The 5,321-nt window shown below is 36.6% G+C and overlaps 1 non-coding gene across 1 annotated transcript; it reads left to right on the top strand.

Moving 5' to 3' along the window:
• The first annotated feature begins 1,033 nt into the window (after window positions 1–1,033).
• LOC148544759 (small nucleolar RNA R71) lies at window positions 1,034–1,137 on the top strand. The gene has a single exon (XR_015900241.1). It is a non-coding gene; the product is annotated as a small nucleolar RNA R71 (small nucleolar RNA).
• The last annotated feature ends 4,184 nt before the right edge of the window (window positions 1,138–5,321 follow it).

Raw genomic sequence — 5,321 nt, 5'->3', positions numbered from 1 at the left:
AGATGTCTAATACAATAGTAAGAGGTCCTATTTATAATAAACTAGCTACTAGGGTTTACATGAGTAAGTATTTGATGTATAAATCCACTTCCGGGGCCCACTTGGTATGTGTTTGGGCTGAGCTTAAGTGTTGCACGTGCAGAGGCCATTTGTGGAGTTGAACGCCAGTTTTTGTGCCAGTTTGGGCGTTCAACTCTAGTTTTGGATCCTTTTCTGGCGCTGGACGCCAGATTTGGGTAGAAAGCTGGCGTTGAACGCCAGTTTACGTCGTCTATTCTTGGCCAAAGTATGGACTATTATATATTGCTGGAAAGCCCTGGATGTCTACTTTCCAACGCAATTGGAAGCGCGCCATTTCGAGTTCTGTAGCTCCAGAAAATCCACTTTGAGTGCAGGGAGGTCAGAATCCAACAGCATCAGCAGTCCTTTTTCAACCTCTGAATCTGATTTCTGCTCAAGTCCCTCAATTTCAGCCAGAAAATACCTGAAATCACAGAAAAACACACAAACTCATAGTAAAGTCCAGAAATGTGAATTTAACACAAAATCTATTAAAAACATCCCTAAAAGTAACTAGATCCTACTAAAAACATACTAAAAACAATGTCAAAAAGCGTATAAATTATCCGCTCATCATTCTCCCATGTAATTCACCTCTTCTATTGCAAGGTTCTCAGGGTCATAGGCTTCTTCTTTAGAGGAAGCTTCCTTAGTACTGCCTGACGCAGCTTGCATTTCAGACAGACTCTGAGAAATCATATTGACTTACTGAGTCAATATTTTGTTCTGAGCCAATATGGCATTCAGAGTATCAATCTCAATAACTCCTTTCTTTTGAGTTGTCCCATTGTTCACAGGATTTCTTTTAGAAGTGTACATGAATTGGTTGTTTGCAACCATTTCAATGAGTTCCTAAGCTTCTTCAGGTGTCTTCTTCAGATAAAGAGATCCACCAGCAGAATTGTCCAATGACATCTTGGATAGTTCAGACAGACCATCATAGAATATGCATATGATGCTTCATTCTGAAAGCATGCCAGAAGGACACCTTCTGATCAATTGCTTGTATCTTTCCCAAGCTTCATAAAGGGATTCACCTTCCTTCTGTCTGAAGGTCTAGACTTCCACTCTAAGCTTACTCAATTTTTGAGGTGGAAAGAACTTTGCCAAGAAGGCATTGACCAGCTTTTTCCAGGAGTTCAGGCTTTCTTTAGGTTGAGAGTCCAACCATGTCCTAGCTCTGTCTCTTACAGCAAAAGGGAAGAGCATAAGTCTGTAGACCTCAGGGTCAACCCCATGGGTCTTAACAGTGTCACAGATTTGCAAGAATTCAGCTAAAAACTCATGAGGATCTTCCAATGGAAGTCCATGATACTTGCAATTCTGTTGCATTAGAGAAACTAATTGAGGTTTAAGCTCAAAGTTGTTTGCTCCAATTGCGGGAATTGAGATGCTCCTTCCACAGAAGTCAGAAGAGGGTGCAATAAAGTCACCAAGCATCTTCCTTGCATCTCCACCATTGTTGTTGGGTTCAGCCATGTTTGTTTTGTCTGCTTCCTTTTCAAAAATTTCTGTCAGGTCCTCTTCAGAGTTTTGTGCTTTAGCTACTCTTAGCTTCCTCTTCAGAGTCATTTCAGGTTCAGGATCAGCTTCAACAAGAATGCCTTTATCTGTGTTTCTGCTCATATGATAAAGAAGAAGACAAAGAAAGTATGGAATCCTCTATGTCACAGTATAGAGATTCCTTAATGTGTCAGAGGAAAAGAAGAATGCAAGGATGAGGTAGAGAGGAGAATTCGAACTTACGAAGAAGGAGAGAGTCCGAATTGTTAATTGAGGAGGAGTGTTAGTCCTTAAATAGAATAAGGTGAGGAGGGGGGAAGAATTTGAATTTAAATTAAAATAAAAGGAAAATATTTTTTTATTTTAAAATGTAGTTAGAATTCGAAAATTTAGAAAGGAAAATAAAATGAAATTTAAAAACTAAATAAATTACTTAATTAAAAATATTTTTGAAAAAGTGGTTAGTGATTTTTGAAAATTAGAGAGAAAAGTAGCTAGGTGATTTTGAAAAATATTTTGAAATCAGTAATAAAAAAGATATTATTGAAAATTATTTTGAAAAAGATGTGGTTGAGAAGATATGATTGAGAAGATATGATTGAAAAAAATTTTAAAAAATTTTAAATTGATGATATGATTGAGAAGATATGATTGGAAATTAATGGCTTGGCTAACAAGAAATTTAGAAGATATGATTCTAAAATTCAAATATTGAACCTTTCTTAATAGGCAAGTAACAACTTGAAATTTTTGAATCAAATCATCAATTGTAGCAAGGATTTTCGAAAATATTGAAAAATAATTTAAAAAGATATGATTTTGAAAAAGATATGATTGATAAGAGAGGATATGAAAAAGATAAGATTTTAAAAAATTAGTTTTAAAACTTTCAAAATTGAAAAAGATTTGAATTGAAAACAAAATTACCTCCTTGATGCTATCCTAGCGTTAAACGCCCAGAATGGCATCCATTCTGGCGTTTAACGCCCAAAGTACTACCCTTTTGGGCGTTTAACGCCCAGCTAGGTACCCTGGCTGGCGTTTAAACGCCAGAATTCCTTCCTCATTGGGCATTTTGAACGCCCAGCTTTTTCTCTGCAATTCCTCTACTGTATGTTCTGAATCTTCAATTCTCTGTATTATGGACTTGAAAAGACATAATTTTGAATTTTTTTTGAAGTTTTAATGATGAGAGAGAACAACAACAAAATGAAACTAATCATGAATAACTAAGATCAAATAAACAATGCATGCAAGACACTAAACTTAGAAATTTTCATATTAAGACACTAACATATTGAGAATGCACATGTGAAACAACAAAAGACACAAAACAAGAGAATTTAAAGATCAGACAAAGGGAATCATCAAGAATAACTTGAAGATCAATGAAGAACATAATGCATGAAATTTTTTTTGAGAATTTTCAAGATAATTTAAAAAAAATATGCAATTGACACCAAACTTAAAATTTGAAACTAGACTCAAACAAGAAACACAAAATTTTTGGTTTTTATGATTTTATGAGATTTTTTTGTATTTTTCAAAAATTATTTGGAAAAAGAAAGAATAAATAAATTCAAAATTTTTAATATGAATTCCAGGAATCATGCAATGTTAGTCTAAAGCTTCGGTCCAAAATTTTAGACATGGCTTAATAGCCAGTCAAGCTTTATGTGAAAGCTTCGGTCCAAAAATTTAGACATGGCCAATAGCCAGCCAAGCTTCAGCAGAACATTACATACAACAGCTACATTGATGAGAAATACAAAGAAGCTCTTCTAAGGATAAGTGAAACCTCGGTCCAAAAGATTAGACATCGCTTAACAGCCAGCCAGGATTTAACATATCTCATGAAACTCTAGAATTCGTTCTTAAAAACTCTGAAGAACATAATTAATTATTTTATTTTGAAAATTTTTTTCGAAAATAAAAAGAATAAAAACAAAAAGCTTAAAATTAAAATAAAATTGCCTAATCTGAGCAACAAGATGAACCGTCAGTTGTCCAAACTCGAACAATCCTCGGCAACAGCGCCAAAAACATGGTGCACGAAATCACAATCACACTTTTGCAATTTCGCACAACTAACCAGCAAGTGCACTGGGTCGTCCAAGTAATACCTTACGTGAGTAAGGGTCGATCTCACGGAGATTGTCAGCTTGAAACAAGCTATGGTCTTGCTTGTAAATCTCAGTTAGACGAATTCAAATGGTTTTGAGGTTCTGATAATTAAAATATAATTAAAACAGAAAATAAGATAGAAGTACTTATGTAATTCATTGGTAGGATTTCAGATAAGCGTATGGAGATGCTTTGTTGCTCCTGAACTTCTGCTTTCTTATTGCCTTCATCCAATCATTCATACTCATTTCCATGGCAAGCTGTATGATCCTCTCGGATGAAAACAATTCCATATGCGCTATTACCGCACGGCTAATCATCTGTCGGTTCCCGCTAGCGTCGAAATAAGACCATTGTCTTTTTGCACACTGTCACCTATGCCCCACATTCGCAGGTTTGAAGCTCGTCACAGTCATCCCTTCCCAGATCCTACTCGGAATACCACAGACAAGGTTTAGACTTTTCGGATCCCAGGAATGGCTGCCAGTAATTCTAGCCTATACCACGAAGGTTCTAATCTTAGATTAGAAAGCCAAGAGATACGCACTCAAGCTATTGCAGATAGAACGGAGGTGATTGTCAGGCGCGCGTTCATAGGTGAGAATGATGATGAGTGTCACAGATCATCACATTTATGAATTGAATAGAAAAACAGTAGTAATTGCATTAATTCATGAAGAACAGCAAAGCTCCACACCCTAATCTATGGGGTGTAGAAACTCCACCGTAGAAAATACATAAGTGAAAGAAGGTCTAGGCATGGCCAAATGGCCAGCTTCCCAAAGAGGGTTCAATCATAAAAACATGATTCAAAGATGATCAAAAGATGAAAATACAATAGTAAAAGGTCCAATTTATAATGAACTAGTAGCCTAGGGTTTACAGAAATAAGTAAATGATGCAAAAATCCACTTCCGGGGCCCACTTAGTGTGTGCTTGGGCTGAGCATTAAAGCTTTTTCATGCATAGGCTGTTCCTGGAGTTAAACGCCAGTTTTGGTGCTAGTTTGGGCGTTTAACTCCAATTCTAGTGCCAGTTTCGGCGTTTTACGCCAGAAATTTTAGGCTGACTTTGAACGCCAGTTTGGGCCATCAAATCTCGGGCAAAGTATGGACTATTATATATTACTGGAAAGCCCAAAATGTCTACTTTCCAACTCAATTAAGAGCGCGGAAATTGGGTTTCTCTAGCTCCAGAAAATCCACTTCGAGTGCAGGGAGGTCAGAATCCAACAGCATCTACAGTCCTTTTTCAGCCTCTGAATCAGATTTTTGCTCAGGTCCCTCAATTTCAGCCAGAAAATACCTGAAATCACAGAAAAATACACAAACTCATAGTAAAGTCTAGAAATGTGATTTTTATTTAAAAACTAACAAAAATATAATAAAAAGTAATAAAAACATACTAAAAACTATGTAAAAACAATGCCAAAAAGCGTATAAATTATCCGCTCATCAGACGCGCACGAAGCAAACCAAGGGTAGCGTTCCAAGAAGTGAACACTACGTTCACTATTCCTACCTTTCTCATGACTCTTTAGCAAGGGAGCAAGGCTCAGCTAGGTAGTGTTCAAAGGAGGGAACGGAGCGCTCAAAGAAGCCAAGCATGCACACCAAAGAGCTAGGCAAGGAGGA

This window comes from Arachis ipaensis, chromosome B9 (assembly GCF_059453495.1).
Source record: "Arachis ipaensis isolate K30076 ecotype BB chromosome B9, ASM5945349v1, whole genome shotgun sequence".
Taxonomy (NCBI): Eukaryota; Viridiplantae; Streptophyta; class Magnoliopsida; order Fabales; family Fabaceae; genus Arachis; species Arachis ipaensis.
The sequence above is the reverse complement of the archived record's forward strand: the minus strand, read 5'-3'. Positions and strand labels throughout refer to the sequence as shown.